The sequence below is a fragment of the Haliotis rufescens genome, unplaced genomic scaffold (genome assembly GCF_023055435.1).
Source record: "Haliotis rufescens isolate VD_foot unplaced genomic scaffold, xgHalRufe1.0.p SCAF_28, whole genome shotgun sequence".
NCBI classification, from domain to species: Eukaryota; Metazoa; Mollusca; class Gastropoda; order Lepetellida; family Haliotidae; genus Haliotis; species Haliotis rufescens.
The window spans coordinates 4,018,545-4,037,978 of record NW_025963979.1 but is presented as its reverse complement, the minus strand read 5'-3'; positions in this window follow the sequence as shown (position 1 = coordinate 4,037,978).

Here is a 19,434-nt window from a genome sequence, read left to right as displayed (position 1 = left end):
TACTAAGTAAGGACAAGATTTATGGATGAACAACTTCTTTAAAACAAAATTAGAGCGACGTTTCGGTGTTGATAAACTTGCTTGATAACGGTGTTAGAACCTACACCGAAACGTCGCTTTTGATTGTAATAAAGAAGTTGTTCATCCATAAATCTATTATCCTTACTTATGTTTAAGTTACATGGGCATCAGGCTAGATTATTTACATCAATACAGTGTAAATATTGCGTTCAATAAAAGAAAACGTTGATAGCTTTTTAACACCCCTTTTTTGTACTATTAAACAAACTGTGGACATTTTCGCTCATTGTAATAACATCTAGGTAACAAATAATAATTATCTATTTCTGAAATCCACGAGCATAATTGTTGTCAAACCTAAAAACATTATCAGGGCGGCCAGTTTTGACTTGCCAAGTGCCTTAAAGGGAATTGTCTCTCGCACAGTTATGGGTAATGACGTATTGTATAATATTACTGTGGAATGTTCAAATTAGTTGCTGTCATTTACTCCAACGTCAAGCGTCTCAACAGGACCATAACTTTGGTTATATATCAACTCCCTGTCTATGCGTCTTAATTTGTTTATCGGTAATTGCAGTCCAAATTTATCACTTATTAATCTATTGTTGCAAACGTGACTGATTTGTTTACACAATAAGAAATGTAATTGATCATGAATAAACACCTGTATAAGAAATGTAGAAGCAGCCATGTTACATGGAGTCCCAAAGTATTAAGCTTAATCCATCACTAAAATGCCACCAGTTGGAAGACCAGTTCACAGATAAACAAGGATTCTAACGAAGCTTGAATCTGTGAAAGCTAACATGTGAATAAACTCACTTCACTGAAATTTAAATAAATAAAGCACTTGCAGTCACCAGTTAAAAAGTAATCAGTGAGGTAGTATATAAATACCGGGAACGCCAAACAACTTGATTGTAAATAGACATATGCACCTGTGAATGGCGTAGCCTTGTATATCAAAGTTTCAAATACCGAGTGAAACAAAGACGAGGTGCCTGTACACACTGGAAATGATGTGTGCTGCATGTCCAGCCAAGATCAATATCTCTAATGATCTTAGAGATTCCGAGCCTTGCGCATAACCATTGTCACCACCTGGTTGAGTGGCTTCCTTCCATCAAAGTGAAAGGATTACCCACAGCAAATTTCCTCTTATAATAAACTGTTACCTTTGCTGTCCCCAGCAATTCTCTTATGGTCATTGGGCAAATGTTAACATCACAAACCCTGACAAGATTCTGTGTACATGGTCACACCCGGTGATTGTGAAGATCTCAAATTCTATCAACAGTGAGACAACATGGCTGTTCATATTCATTCATGTTCAAATCTTCTCTAAGAATTAGTGATAAATGTTAGAATCCCACACAAAACTTTCTCTTGTTAATTCTCACAAAATACAAAACAGAAAGTGAGGAGTGGGGAAATGGGACATATCCCATACGTGGAAAAATAAGACGTTAGTAATGATGACATCTCTATCATAATTGTACTAGATTTTTAAGCACAAATTTGGCGTACGAAAAGCGTAATATTTGTAATCCCCTGGAATGACTCATGTTGGCAAAACTTAAAACGAATATTTCCGCAATCCACAAACAATGGCTTCATTAATGGCGAACATTTACCAACCCGCAACAATCGTGTCAACTCGGTGGTTCCCCTAGCAATAAAATTATACTGTTCTACTGTCGGCTAGACTGGACCCTCGTGGAATGGGCCATGCCATAAAAGTCCTGCAAACGAACACTAATTAAGACGGGCCGACCTTGTGCTTATGGTCCTAGTGAACACAGGTCAATGGCTCCTCATTAACTCAAGATTCACATCTCACTGTTTTGTTTTATTTCACTATTCATTTGATACATTTGTCAAATTCAACTGAAACCTGGTCCCGTGTTACATGCATGACCGGCGCGTGCTCAACGGGTTGCACACGTGCTGCACACCCGTTGCACACGCGTGTTCAACGGATGCTCAACCCGTGTGTAACCCGTTGAGCACCCGTGTCACATTTTCTAATTGACTTTCAAATCCTCTTCAGACTCGTCCCTTCGAAAGGCCACAAAAACAATATCCCGAAATCAATGAAGTCACAGATTATCAAACTTGATGATAAAGAAAATCATACACAAACCACTATTTCTGGGCCACAACTGTCTCATTGCTTTCTCACGATGGCTTTGAATCCATGAAATCTTGAATTTGACAGGTCAAATCATGCAGATTCCTGTGTCAACAAAGCCGGCTCGTCTGCAGACTGAAAAGCGGCTGTTCAGTAATACTCTAGTTCCATTGGTAGTGACATTGTACCAGCATGTTCATCCCCAGTAAATCTACAGTTTAATGTTGAATCTCATCATAGATCGGGGTTGTCATCATGCTTCATGTAACTTAATTGTCCGAGGCAAAGTAAACAACACTGTAAACATGTAGGTCAGGTTCTGCAACATCCAAGTTCAGGATGGAGAGGCGTTTATTTTGATTTTTTTTTGGTACCCAGTGTTGTTATGCGTTGCAAGAGAGCACCGATTTCAAAGCGTTGTTACCGTCATGGTAGAATAGAGATAAACCTACTGTGTTTTGAAATTTGACGTAGTCCCACTGGAGTGTAAATACCTTTTATGTATACACTTGAAACCTTGCGCTAAAGCACTCGGTTCCAAATTCCAATTCGGTGTGTGAAGAAATGATCGCCAAGACAACACAACTTCTATATGTTGATCGCATTCAGGGGGCGAGCGCAAAGAAACCCATGTCTGTTATCTGTGCATTTTAGGAGACAGAAAAACAAAACTATGGGCTTTTCACAAAAGGGAACGCTGATAGCAAATCAAATAAGAATATAAAAGAATCCTACACTTTAACAGAAGAAGGAAAGAAAAGAAACGCATTGGGTACTTGTTTGTGTCCCCCACGCAGAACACAGACATAGCCCACCTAGTTCCGTCACTGAAATGTTATGACCAAGAACAGTTCACAGGGATGTGGCCGAGCGTGTCCAAACACACCTGATCAGTTACGCAGTGGGCTATGTGAACTTAGGGAAAATAAGAAAACAGTGATTTGGAAGATATATTACTCACTTTTATATAACTCACCACTGAGAAACATGGACATAATGAACTGATTATTTCCAACGATTACGCAGTAAGTTATCACATTTTTTTAAGTGTTCAAGGAAGAATATATTTAACACAGGACATATTGTCAAGTATGCGTTATGTAAAACTGTGAATGCTATGTTCTTAAAAATACATGAGGTAAAATACAATGAATATATATTTTTATTTTAACAAATACATTAGAAAAACAAACCTTGATTACAGTTGGGCAATAATACAACCAGACAGGTCAAATTGGTATTATAGTAGTTAAAAATAGTATTAACGTCCTCAAAGACTTTATCTCAAGTTTTTCCTCTAATTCGTGGAGATCTATTTTCTGGAACTGGTCAACTTCAAGATTTTACTAACAATACTAAAGGATTTTGTATCTGGTAAACAGGTTTGGTAATAGATTTCAAATACGTCCGCCAAAGATTTATTATTTGAAACGATTTCACCATTTTTAACTTATTCAAAGATTAAATCAGAATACCTTCCACTGTCGTTTAGTATTTCGTCATGCAGTAGCTGAGATTATATAATGCATGAGATCTGATAGTTTTCGTGGAAAAAAATACATGAAAAGATCACTCGAATATTAGTGAGGGAGTTAAAATGTAAGGTCGCATCGCCATTATTTCAGCCATATAGCGACGAGTACTCGAATATTAAGATGTACTTGAGGCTGTATACTTAACCTTTACTGATGCCAACAGAGGTGATACTTAAAGTCCTGGCTTCCAGTTGTCCATAGCTATCACCTATCAGCGAAAATTTACTGTTAACTGTTGGCTTCCCTTGTACAGTTTCCACTTTTGTTATCTTATTCCTTTTGTTGTTCTTACAGGTAGATAGATATGCTTTATAGCATTTATTCACCTAATGAAGGCGTAAATATATACACCGAAACGTTGTGTTCCCCCATAATAAAGAAGTAAGACGAGTTCTATGGATGAACAACTTCTTTATTACAATTGGTGCGACGTTTCGGTGTAGATCCTAACACCTTTATCAAGCAAGTGATGGATAGGGCTAAACAACATAGGTATATATACACTTATTGACATCTAAGTTGTTACAGTGACTAGTGATGGGCACAGAGAGGTTGATTTTGAGTCATTTATTTGTACTGAGGTCTTGTGTTCTTTTATTCTAATGGGTAGGGGGCCTGGATGTTTCTCCTACATAGGAGTCGCCACAGTCACATTGTATGTGATATACGGCTCCAGCTGGGTCTTCTTTCTTAGATGTAGGGGGCTTGCCATTGGCGCTGAGGATGTTCTGGATTGTCCTGCCTCTCTGGAATACTGAATAAAAGAACACAAGACCTCAGTACAAAAAAATGACTCAAAATCAGCCATCTCCGACCACACCCAAACCCACCCCGATCACAACATCCAGTGGAACAACATCAAGATCCTGGCCAACAACCAATCAGACTACAAAATCCGGAAACTCCTAGAAGCCATCCACATCAAAAGGATCCAGCCAGCAATGAACAGAGACCAAGGCTATTACATCCCGCCTGCTTACCATCACCTAATTGCTCAATCCCTTTGTCCATCCAATTAATACAGTGGCTTCCATCATCTCCATCAGTTAGCTTGTTTACTCTGCTAGTATACTCTGTGTTCATCAGTCATCCACTGGCTTCCAATTAGCTTAATCACCTCTCTGTGCCCATCACTAGTCACTGTAACAACTTAGATGTCAATAAGTGTATATATACCTATGTTGTTTAGCCCTATCCCTATCCCACCTCGGCATTTATTCCAAATTTTAAAATTTCAAAAAATCGATATAAGCAACCCCTAAAAGCCCCCTCTTGTGTTGCACACACCACTTTTACCCTTCTCGGAATACACTAAATGGTCTGGCCAGGCCCGTGTGCGAAATACGCTGCAGTCGGAAAGCGAACGTTAAATCTTCTATATCAGTCAGTCAGCCCTATCCATCACATGCTTGATAAAGGTGTTAGGATCTACACCGAAACGTCGCACCAATTGTAATAAAGAAGTTGTTCATCCATAGAACTCGTCTTACTTTATCACTCCAACTTCTAAATGCCACTCAAAGAACATAAGAAAGAAGTTGACATCCACAAAGTCTCTTCCTGATGTAGATCCCAAACAATTGGCGATCGTTTTTAATATATCTTCCCTTCACTAACTGACGCCGCATGTGGTGTATGCGATACGAGCAATATATGTTACTATGACGCCTATAGACAGTTAACCAGTCTAACCTTCACCTCTATCGTCAACGGTCGCGCTGGTGTGGAGACAGTATATCATTTCGCCTAAACAATGATTTATCTATTGTCGTGTCCGGAAATAAATGTTCCGTGATTCAATGATACACCAGGGATGACCACGACTAATTATATAGTATAGTTAACCACTAGAAAGCCGTTCAAAGCGAGGTGGTGAGATCAGCTGATCGTTCATTCCAGGTCGCTTTGTTGACGTTTTGCAATCGGTATTGAAAGAGTTACCCTTGATATGTTTGACCATCACACTTTCAAAAATGAAATAGATTTGCATTGTACACGTTCCCATATCTATGTTGTTATATCGCCGAGAAGGCAACATCATATGCATACATTCCAGGACAGCGGTTAGGCGATGCGGTACGCGAATTGTGATGGTCTTATGCAACGTAAAAGTTGCCAGTAGCCTAAATGTTGTGAATTTTGACAGCAACTCAAGTATTTATCAGGTTTTCAAGATATTGTAAAAGAAACAGGCACTGCGAAATTATGTCACCAACTAGACATTATGTAATGTCCAACATAAAAGAAACTGAAATCTCTGAAATCTATTTTGATATTTAAGAGTTTGTTGGTGCATATTGTTATAAAAAGATTTTATGGATGAATGGTGCCATTTTTTTTGCCAAATACTGCTATGATTATATTTCAATATGATAAATTAAAGATATATATTAATGAGGCTTTTTTAATTTTGAAAAAAGCAACACAAGTATTTATCAGGTTTTCAAGATATTGTAAAAGAAACAGGCACTGCGAAATTATGTCACCAACTAGACATTATGTAATGTCCAACATAAAAGAAACTGAAATCTCTGAAATCTATTTTGATATTTAAGAGTTTGTTGGTGCATATTGTTATAAAAAGATTTTATGGATGAATGGTGCCATTTTTTTTGCCAAATACTGCTATGATTATATTTCAATATGATAAATTAAAGATATATATTAATGAGGCTTTTTTAATTTTGAAAATTTCAGAAACAGATGACACTATATATATTTGTTTGAATACATAAACAAAGTTCCTTATACCAACATCAATTTTTCATCTTAAAATTGGAACAATAAAGTTATTTTAATTTTCAATCACTATAATGATGACTGTATCAACATTGCAGTATCTACATTGCCAGTTAGTTCATTCTCAATGTCATTAGGCTTTTCTTTTTATGTTTCCTTATTGTAAACTGATGTCTCAAATTCCCACATGAACAAATTATCAATGTTATTCTTTTTTCTCTTTACACTAACATATATCTGCATTGCACAATGACTGTTATTTTATTTGATTTCTTGGTATACTTGTGCATGTATACTAGTATAAGATTACACATGCATGACTTTAGCAGTCATTATCTGTTGATGAACTGCATGTTATGTCAATAAAGATAAGTAACATAAAAATGACTAGTATACATTCAAGTTTGAAGAACCAATCAATTCACCGTGGGAGGATATTAAATTACTTACATAAGTTACTTAAATATTTGTAAGATTAGAATAGATCCGAATTAAAATGAGATTAAATTAAGGAGTCATGACAGTAATATGTATACTGACTGAAAATGTAAGACAGTATATACTTTGCTTGAGTGATTCAGTCATCATACATTTGCCTGATTATAGACTGTGACATATATAAGTATATTCTGTTATATGCAAAAACAAATAACATAAGTAATTAAATGCATCAACATGGAATGATTGTACGCGTCGGGTTAAATTTGCATTTACGTCATCAGCAGAATATTTGATTATAACTTTCTAAAATTATATTTGTTATATGATAATTATATCTAATAAATATACTTAATACAACAGGAGTCTTGAAGTACTGTTGAATGAAAATCAGGATTCATAGCTACAGCAGGATAGTGTATGGGTTGTAAGGGAAATTACTTGTCAACATAATGATAAATGTGATGTTACTAAAACAAGAAGATACAACTATGATTTACATCTGTCTATGTATCATACACGTCCTGTGGGGTAGTCAGTATGATTGGATGTTTGTTTGTACAAATCTCTGTAATTTACCACTGTTTTAAGAGCATGAGTATCAGAAGTCTGTAAGATCAATGATCAATGAATTAACACCTGTGATGACCACTTAATGATGGGACAGATTTTGTAAAGGGGCAGAATAATATGCTTAAATCTCTTATTTCAAAGTGTATAATGACTGGGATGTATGTTAATAGCAACTGAGCAACTGACTGTTTGATAGATACTAGATTTCCCTTTGGCATATTCATTTTCTAAAAAAATAATGCCAGAATTATAAAAAAAATAAAAGTCCGATGTAACTTTAATTTTGACATAAAAGTATCATTTAAAATCAGTTGTTTTATTCTAAATGTTATTTCTTCTTCAATTATGTGTAAAGGCACGCATGGATACAAAGTACAGATCAGTAGTTAAGGCCTGTCAAAGATGTCTGTGTGCTGCAAATGTTGGCGTATCTCCAATTGTATTACATTGAAGTCCATGGTGATATAACTATTTAAGAATTGAATGCTTGAATGCTTGAGAGTTGTCGTGGGAACTAACACAAAGGCTGATACATAAAATGAGTTTGCATTATTTCATCGATGCCATATGTTAGCCCGGACTGACAGAATACCTCGCCGTTTTCTGACGTTGAAAATACTGTGGCAATATACCGGGTTTTTGTTAATGGCGATTTCCCAGCTATCTTCAATCGTGACAATTCGTCTTTTAGTTGAAGACTCAACAAATGTTGATATTCTAAACTAATAATCACTACAAAATATGTACTAGTCAGTAATATTCAGTTATTACCGACCGTTTTTGAAAGAAGGTGCAACAGAGAAAACGCTTTAGCTTGGCTCCGTCTCTACATGTTACTAAACCGACGGCCAAAAGAAACGTTACCAACGATATTTCTAGGATAAAATATGACCAACACAATTTGAAGCAGCAATAACAATTGTATTGTAGAAATTCATCATTCAGAACAGTAAAATGCGAATTTACTAATTCAACAACAAAGTCCTTGACCTCCAAAAGCGACATTTCTTGACATGGGATCATTCGTCCAGTATTCGATCAACAACATTGGTTACAACTTTAAGGTGACGACGGCCCAGACCGTTCAATACGGGATATGACCTCCATGAGCGGCAATGCATCTTCGAATGCGGCGTCGAACTGAGTAGACAAGCGACCTAACATCGACTGCGGGTATCCGATTCCATTCCTCACGGAGGGCAAGGATCAACGCTTGTCTCGTGAAGGGAGGATGTTGACGTTTCCGAAGACGACGCCCCAGCTGGTCCCAGAGATGTTCTATGGGTGACAGATCTGGTGATCGAGCTGGCCACGGCAGGACAGTCACGTTGTTGGCGTTGAGGAAGTCTCTAGTAATACGGGCTTTATGGGGTGTGGCGTTATCTTGTTGGAACACCGTCCGTTGTTGACGCTGACTGAAAGGAAGAACCACTGGCCGTAAGATATTGTAAATGTAGCGTTGTGCTGTCAGATTGCCTTCGATGCTGACAAGTTCCGTCTTCTCGTCCCCGCAAATGCCGCCCCAGACCATCACACTTCCGCTCCCGTAAGGTTCCACCTCCTGGACACACCAAGGAGCCGTACGTTCACCACGTCGTCGATAAACTCGCGTCCGCCCATCAGGTTTGAACAGTTGGAACCTGCTCTCGTCACTAAACAGCACTCGCCGCCATTCCCTTTGTTGCCATCGCTGAGTTTGCCTGCACCACGTCAATCTGCCATGTCGATGTTGACGGGTCAAGGTCATGCCCTTGAAAGGGCGATAAGACCGGAGACCATAATGTCGTAGTCGTCTGGTCACTGTTTGTCTGCTGACCGGATGTCCTAAGCTGTTGGCAGCTGATGACGTCACAGTAAGAAATCTGTTCCTCAGATGAAGTACCCGTAAAAAGCGGTCATCCTGCGGGGTCGTGACCTTTGGTCTGCCACTCCGTGGTCTGTCTGCAGTTCTGCCAGTCTGTCGGAGACGTGCGACCAGTCTGGTAATTGTCATCTTGGAGCAGTTCATGTTAATGGCAACCTCTCTCTGTGTCGCTCCCATCTGCAGCATACCTATGGCTCTCTCCCTCTGGACAGCGGGCAGTCTTGGCATGTTCGTTGGTGTTAACCATCGCAACCAATGATAGGGAACAGATCCGTGCGTAATTTATACCCGGAAATTGCACGATAATTTTGGAAAGAATGTTTTAAAAAATTGCCGAAAAGCGCCAATATCTCCCAAAATCCGCAAAGCACGTGCAAAGAACGACAGAGAACATGAAGGCTGTATTCGTAAGATGTGTTCTTTCCTGTTTTAAACAGGTTGGCATCTTTGTTTCAAAGTTGCAAATCAGTAAATGTTGGCTACGTTTCTTTTGGCCCTCAGTTTAGTTGTCGCAGCGAGCACAGATCCGAAAACCAGACCGGAAGCGACAGGTTGGACCGTCGCTTACATCATTTCAAAGGGAGAGTTATTGCCCTTTGGGACCAAAAGATCGCCGATTCGCCCGACTTTTTATGGTGAAAGCCATGTTCAAGAGCAATTGATGCTTGGCATAAATTTCACCCGAGTATTTCACCGAAACATTCATTCATTTCTGAACATAATTAGATGGGGTTGGCACACATACTATTTATGTAATGTTCACGTCGCAATAAACATCATATGGTCCGGGTAACACTTGACAATTCATCTTTCAAACTGTATTTTTGAAAGATGAAAAGCTTGAACGCTCTACAACGCTTCCTACGCATATTTCTCACTTCCGAAATTATTTGCTTTGGATTGAGGCTTTTCGATTGGCAAAGTGTGTGTACCACATTATGAATGAATGATAGAATGCATTATGATCAAGATATGGAAATATTTGTAATTATGTATACACTTATATTTTCTCATTACTTGTATATGATTCCTATGCACTGTACAATTATTCTGCACTATCATTATTCACATATTACATTAAAAAGAAATGTATATAGGAGACCTCGTAAGTGTGTCATTTGTGCCTAATCCATTTGATTTTCCGCAATAAAATATGTTTTAATATACTTAGGCAACTTCATACAGTGTGGTGGATGGGTCGGGATTGGTAGGAGAGCAAGTCTCAAGTCTTGTTTCATCTGAATTGGTGAGCCGCGCTTTGTGCGCTTGGATGTATGCTGTGTTACCATTTGTATTTGGCCTGAGGCCTGTAAATAAGCTTTGACTTGACTCTAACTTCGGAACACCGTTTTGGAAAGATGGAAAGCTCGACAGTTCTACTTCGGGTCTCACTTCCCAGTTCCGTAAAAAACATGTTTGTGTCAGGAAATAGTAACCTTAATAGCTTCAATTTGCTTCTAACTTACACTTTTTATTTCATAGTTTGAGAAACGGTGTAAATGTCACGGTGGCCATTTTTTCGTTAATTAACTGCCTTCTGTCAGATATAAGAAAGATGACCTATTACGACATTCAATCCGGTTTTCGACACTCGATGATACCATAAGCATATATTCCTTGATATATAGAGCACTTGCAGTATTGGTAATTTATATGTTACCCTTTATATAAAACAGGAATACAAATTTCCGATCAAACCCAGTCCTAAAATATGTAAAAATAAACATAGAAATTAATTTCTAAAAATCTCATTATGTCAAATATGTTATGTGCGCTACAATCTTTTTTTCTGTGTCTGTTTTGGGCGGGTGATCTTTACGTACTGGACACAGTACGTCTATATGACTGTTTTTTGTCAATAGTCTAAATAATGTATCAAAATAATGTATCAAAACACATATTTCTTTTCACGAAGTTCTGTTATATATGACGGTATGAACAGTTAAAAATCAAGACTAATTACATAACATCACAACCATCATTATAAACGTTACATTGTTCAGTATCGGTTTGAGCGATGAGTACTAGTTCAACGTCCGCTCTGACCTTATTGTTACACGCACATGGGCCACTTTAATTAGCTTCACACAGTGTGCTGACCGCGGGAATTGACCCAGGACCGGTCGCGAAACCACGACGACGCGTTAGCCGCTGATCTATCCCGCCGCCAAAACTGTTTTAAAGTTCAATGTGCAATATGTGTTACCTATGTTCTAACTCACATAAACTGTTCATACTAATTCTACATTGGGTAACATCCATGTACATTTGTTAAAATATGTACAAGTGTTTCATATGTGCAAAAATAGACTGGGTTACTGACTAATAAGATCGAGTGGACCGGCGAGGTGCTGTGATTGGACAATAGTTACGAGCTTTATGAAATTGTACACGATTATAAGGAGTTCTATGTGTTCTCAATGCATTTTACCTGGAAATTTCTTGAATATTGTTAAAAGTGGTGTAAAACCATACTCATGTACTTTACAAAAGGCATCAATTATTAAAAGATATTATTTTACACTGACTCCGCTTATTTTCTACTATGAATTCACTCTAGTACGATTTGGGTGAGTTTAGTTAGATATCGCCAAAGAGAATAGAGATGTTTAAAATACCATCTGCTCTAGTTTTATGATATATGAATTATCAAGTGATAACTCAAAACATTTCATCAAGATCTGGCACTACATGGCCGAAATGTGGATAACTGGGCTATATTCCATCTTCAAAAGACTCGTATTCTCGGAATATATTTATCTATTGAATGCTTCAATTACGACAAGTTACATATACTGAGTTATTTACCAGCATAAAGACATGGAAAAGTGTCATCATCGTTTAATGATGTGCCATGTTACTACTTTTTTTAACCACATTGTAGCCATATATCTTACTATTATATAGCTAGGTGTTGAAGGATTGAAAATTATCACCTTCATAACTTCAAAAATATGTTTCAAATGTATACATCATTATCCGTTCATATTATATGTATAGCCTACTCGTCATGGAGTATTACCAAGTGGGTCGCTAACATTACATCTGGCTTAAACTTGTTGATGCAACCTGTCTTGATTAAGTTTTATGAATACTGTTATTATTTATTTTTAAATGTACAGTATAAACTTCTACAGATCTAAACTAAAACCGGCATAGTGGGCTCAAACGACTCTCCCTAAATTTGACTCTGGAGTCATACTGGCCTAAGCTCACATGACCCCCCTCGCCGGGCTCAAAACACTCCCTCTAGGCTCAGCTAACTCCACTACTGGACCCAAATGACTCCCCTTGTTTTGAATTAAAATGATTACAGAAAAGATCAAACATACCTTGTATTATTAAGGTTTTTAACCCCTCTTCCTCATCTTCTATTCTGAAATGTCAGGTTAAGAACAATCCCAAATATTGTGTATCAGATGTTTTAGTACCAGTTATTTTATTTCAGTTTTATATTTAACTTTATTTGGAAAATTTTCAGGTGCCTCTCTTAAAACACTATACCTTTCTTAACCTATAATATATTTTCAGAATGCTCCCTGTGTCCTACATCCAATTCTTGAGTATCAGGCTAAAATGACTCTAGAGTCGTCTGAGCCTGGGGGGTCATTTAAGCCTCCCACACCGGCACAAATATAATGGATCATATCGTCAGTGATAACAGCATTTACCGTACACAAAACTTTGAATTCTGTACAGAAAATAAAACCTTCAGAGAAATTTTGAATTATCCGACATTAACATAAATCAAAATAATATTGTAATATTGTTAAGGTTTCTATCTCCAGAAACATGTAAACGAAAGTGGAAAGTCAAACACGATGTAGACCTTCGAGCTTTCAATCGTTTCAAAACGGTGTACGGAAGCAGGAAGTAGGAAGTGGTGTAGACATTTCAAGCGATCCATCTTTCAAAAATAAAGTTTGAAAAATGAATTGTCAAGTGTAACCCGATCATTATACTGAAAGAATAATTAGCCAAATAGAAGACTTAGAAACTGAAATGAAGGGACGCAACATCTGAATTATCATTAAAACGTTATTTTCCAATGAGAAAAAGTAATTGCACATTCTATACCATGGCTTCTCTAAAGACCTTTACTCAGAGACGCTGGATTATTTGGATATTTTTGTATTCGCAGTTCATTTACATGTACTTAGTGCCATCAAGAATAGCTGAAAGTGAGGTTGCACAAAACAACACTGCCTTAGTACTGACATTGTCATTTTGACATTCATTTCAGTACCATGCATGTATATTTAGGAAAATGTAACTGCTTTTTTTCCCCACACTAATGCTTTCCCCGTGACAACTGACGAAACAAATGGGCAATTGTAAAGTTTAATCTTGACGCAAATATCCAATGCGCAAATTGTTATTGAACTAGTTCATTCTAGCGTGTTTCCCCAAAACAGCTAACTGCTGTATCTCACCCTTTCTTTTCAAAGACCATGATGCAAACATTAATTCTTGACACATAAATTGACAAGAAAGATAAGTTATCCTCTCTTGACAAGAACATCAAGTGCACTTACAAGCGATGTCACTGAAGCACTTAGTGCTGGCAGTTTAACAAGTTCAGTCTCAGATCTCAGAAGATAGAGTGTGATTTATGGAATAATAATAAAGAAAGAACGAACAGAGTGTCCATGTTTGAAATTTTGTTTTCAAGCCATTATAGAACACATACCAGTAGTTCATGTGTTTCTTATATATTGACACGGATAGTAGGAATAAATAGCATGTTACATGCCTGTATTATTATGAAAGAATTTGAAAGTTATTTTAATTTGGCATTTTCCGGTGTCTATCACTGTCTATTTTACTGTAGATGGCAATGCATAGATAGGCCAAAGCCTAGTGAGGACTAGCAAAGATTGATACAACTAAGGATTAAAACATTCATTTGCAAGAAATATTATATCAAAAAGAAGGCCAGACCCATTTTGATTTTACAATATTACAATATCAATAATATTTAAAAAATGGGAGTGTAACATTTGCAGATCTGTATTGCAATGACCTTAAAAGGTGAGAGTGAGTTACGTCCTATCTACTCATGACATCATATGGTTGCATTATGTGTCCTTGTTTGTTGTTTAACGCAAGAGTCAGCAATATACCAGTTTAGTCAGGGCGATCTGTAAATGATCGAATCAGGACCAGACAAACACGTGATTGATATCATGAGAAATGATCCAAGCAGTCTGGTTACAGTTAATCAACCAAATCACCGAGTCAGACCAGCGACCCACTTACTTATTGAACACACAATGTCATTTAGAAAGTGGTCAAATGATACAAATGTTATATTTGGGATAACACTTTCTTTGTAAAATACAGATTCTCGTACTTTTGGGGGTTGAGTCCCGTCCGGTATTTGACCCCACACTGCCAGAGTGAGGCACCTAATCGCCAGCACACAAAATCAGCGATCTAACCCACTCAGCCACCGAGGCTTCAACAAAATGAAAGTCCGACAACTTGTAGGCTAGATCAGGTACTTTGTGTACCCCTCTGACAAGTGTAATTTGGCACGGCTCCCATGGCCGAAAGATGTGAACACACAATGCCATTTAGAAAGTGATCAAATGAAACAAATGTTATATTTGGGATAACACTTTCTTTGTAAAGTACAGATTCTCGTACTTGTTGGGTTGAGTCTCGTCCGGGAGTTGAACCCACACTGACAGTGAGGCACCTAATCGCCAGCACACAAAATCAGCGATCTAACCCATTTACCCCAGAGGCTTCCATAAAATGAAAGTCCGACAACTGGTAGTCTAGATTACGTACTTTGTGTACCCCTCTGACAAGTGTAAATTGGCACGGTTGCCATGTCCGAAATTAAAGCCATGAACACACAATACCATTTAGATCGCTGACTTTGTGTGCTGACGATTAGGTGCCTCACTCACCAAGACAATATCGTCTCATTACATTACATCACACTATGCAATAGATTCGAATCTGCTTGTGTTATCAATTGACAATTCCGTACAATATCAGGAATGGCGAATACCAACATCTACCGTTAAAAACCGGTTCTATGCGGCCCGCCTGAAAGCAAGGCGTCATGTGAGGGGTGTGACCCTACCAGCCTCCAATAGACGGAAATGGTCGGGGTGGGCTAGGCAGCACTAGGACGGGCTGTGCGCCAATTGCGTTATTCCATGTTTACAGGCGGATCAAAGTATTGCCTCCGATTCGCAGATGGCACAAACGTTTGTAGCGTAAATTTGACGAAGCGGCGAGCGGTATGCAAGGGCAACAATTCTTGACAATGATTTGTATTGAGTATTGGTAGAGTCATGGTGTGGGACGATATCATACATGACAAGCGAACCGATTTGGTTATTGTGAATGGACTTTTGACTGGCCAGCGATATGTTGAAGAATTTAGCGTCCTGTCGTTGATCCATTCTCTAGAATTATAGGCAGAAAGTTTGAACAGCAAGATGACAATGCCAGACCACATCGTCCACAGGTTGTTATCGATTTTTCCGACGAGAAGGCATACGAACATTGGACTGGCCCCCTGAGGAGTCTGACATGTCCCCAACAGAGCATATGTTGGATGTTTTTGGGTGGAAACTGTACGTCAGAGACCCAGTACCCGCCAACGTGACCAAGCTTGGGGTGGCTCTGAATGGCGGGCAATACCAAAGGACAACCATACGCAAGTTAATCAACAGTATGCCATCAATAGTCGAGTAGGTAGATTGGGCCTCCGAGCACCCGAAAGATTATTTTTTATAATCCTCATACTGTCTACAAATTGAATTTTGATGTTAACAATGCGACATATCACAGTTTGTTATTTTTGCTAGTAGCTTTCATTTAAAGTACATTAAATACTGTTCAATGAAATCATATGAATTTGCTTTGTATGTAGATATATATATTTGCAAGTATTTGAGTATAGTATACTGACTTTTTCAAGTGTTTCATGTTTTAATGCATGAAACGTGTTTAAATAAATATTTTAATCTTGAAAATAATCCTTTCAAACGCTTCCTCGGGCTCAATTTACACGCACAAAATAGTGTCATATGTGAAAATGTCACAAATGTCTAGTTAAAAAGTTTAACGGATTATAGATTTTCGTCGGAAATCCAATATGGCCGTCAATATGAGCGCCAATGGACACTATGGGACATTATGACACCCTGGGGAATCAAAATTCATTAAGTAGACAGTAGTTAGTATGATTAAGATGCAAGTTAAAACAAATATCTTTCGGGTGCATGGGGATTCTATCTTCCTAGACTACAAGGTATCGTCCAAGATGGTGGACACACCAGATATGGATCAATACCCCTGAAATAAATTTTACAGACAATCATCGTTCAATCAGTACCCTTAATTAGTTTCTCCAAGGGAAACACAAGTGCAATCAATTAAGTATGATCTTACACTGATATGTTGAAAGGTCATACCTATCTTTAATTGTACTGAGAACAACTCTAATGTTATCGTCATACCTAGACCTATCAAATTAAAATTAGGTGCCAACGCCCAAGAGAAAACACGATCGTCGCATGTATACATCTCCGGGCTCTGCAACAGATATTGTTACTGGAAATATCAATGATTAATCTCCATTTTGTCAATTCATCTTGTGTCTGTTCTGTGGGGATTCGTTTGCTTGTATTTGGTTCACCTTGGCTTGCCCTAAATCTCTTTGCGTCTACATGCCGATGGCGTGTTGCCTGGTTTGTGAAAAACAATTCCCTACACATCATGTTCGTATTATGTCACTTTTTTCCACGAGAACTGCCGTCACATTTGAATGACTCTCGTGTTGAGGCTTTGAAATGAAATAAAGTGGGACATATATTTCACATGAAATAGCCGTGACCGGTACATTAATAGAAGCGACAAAACCATTTCCATAATTACGTAAGGCACGAGGCAAGACCAATGATGTTTAAATTATTGTCCTTGTGCTTTTAAGTAGAGAGCATTAGTCTAGTCTGAAGGATATCATTTAAACTCTTCACAAAACTGTATTACAAGAGGGATGACTTCAACTATCCAATAGTCAACTTTCCCTTCATGTCGAGCAATATTCCAGCAGCTCTAGGCGGATAGACAACATTGAATACAATCGAACATGCTCTTTTCTCAAATATTTGTCAAAAGAGCGTCAAACGACTCTTGCTCAAAAGGTGTTATATCAAGGTTACAACATTCAAGGTACCGATGAAGCTTTCAAAATGTTCTATAATATACATGTTGAGGACATTTTCAAATTTGACACATCAATGACAAAACGTATGTCCGATGCATTTCACTTTATTGACTTGTAACATGTTACCATGTGTAATTTTTCAGGCGAACAGTTGACATGCCTCTGAGTGTGTTTGTAACGGGTGCCACCTGTGGGGCAGGACACGCGCACCTTGTTGCGAACACTTCGTATCACCACTATTTATTAGTGAGTCATAGATATATGTTCATGATACAGTGGGAATCGTACAATCGACTAACAGATCAACGCACCGTGTACAACTAAAGCTATAAGACAAGATGAAGCAAAACAAATGGCAGAAATTTCTGATCTGTGAAAGTTTTGATGGAGCGCTTTGCAGCTTTTGCAGTGCGCAAGCATTTTGAGATTAGAAAAAGCAAAATGATGGTTTGCAGTATGCCACCTCTCCAATTAGAGTCCTTGAGACATATTTGAGGTTTTCTATGAAGATGTTTGATTTAAAATAATGAATTATCTTATTATCAGGTTTTTCCCTTCCTATTATAACACTTCGTCATAAATAACACATCCGACAAGAAATGAATTTTGCATTAAGAGTCTTAGCTAAAAAATAATCCATCCTGTGCTGAAGTGGCACCAGTGATAAAACTTCATTCTGGCGAGAGCATTAAGCAAATTGACCCTACATTGCCTCACCTCCATATCTCGAAAGAACATCTCACCGGCTTCACTGCCTCAGGAGACTCATTTCCACAGGCAAAAAGTTTAAGTCTGGTAACAAAAACATTATTACATTTAACGGTATCTGTTTTAGCGTCAGTTTTTCTGGACACGTTATTGGCACCGTTTAATGGATTGTGAAATTACTTCCTGAAATGGACAACATTTTGATTGAACGAGAGCAGCTGGTCTTTGCTATTGATCATTGTTTTTACGACAACTCTCCAATGTTGTCCATTCATTCACAAAGATTAAGAGCAAATAAAAAAAACTGGTCGATGTACACCCAAAGGATCATGGAAGATACCCTACTAAGTAAGAAAGTATGTAAAAGTTTTATACTTCAGCATTTTATTTTAGATAAGGCCTACTTAATTGAACTGCTTTACCTTTGATGTTGTCGGCGTTTGCTATTATGTATTGGAAAATGGCCTCGGAAGACGTGTTTCAAACTCGTGAATTTCCTCTCAACGTGCAGAACGTATCAAGAGGTGTTCGCACGTAACGTGAGGGTCAGAAACCCCTCTACCGATGTCATTCTCTAACTTACACTCTAGTTGGCCCCTTTGGTGGCGATTCAGTCGGCATTTCAATTAATACAATTACAAAAAAAGTCATACATTGTTTGGCACCCTCTCGGTGTCATTTCGGAGGTGTTACTATTTCGACAGTTGTTATGAAAGTCAGCGTTTAGAAGGTTACAAATCATACCTAAATGCTTGCAGCCTTTTAAAATGTGTTTCCTAGCATTGATACTTGATAGTGGAAAGACTCGATTGATGCGGGTAATGGTGCCACGTCCCCTCACATGTATGTATTACATGTTCATTCAACTGCAATGGTATTGCAGTTTCCGTTTCCCATATCGAAAGTTTCCATTTGTATCCATAACTGCAGTAGTATGGCTCCCCAATGGACACGTAAGTGTCCTGATATGTTGTAATGTCCCTGCTTCTTCCGTGTAAGACTTAGCGTTACTAATGATGATCGATCGTTGTGAGATATTCAATAAATGCCATGGTATTTTATATATATTTAACATATATGAACATATACATATATACATATACATGTATATGCAAAAGTTTTCAGATTCCTAGGTCTGATAGAAGGTTTCGTTGTAATTTTCCAGGGAATCATGTTCTCTTTGCTTGTATTTACAACCAGGAAATGTTTATTCCCCCGTCACTGTGCA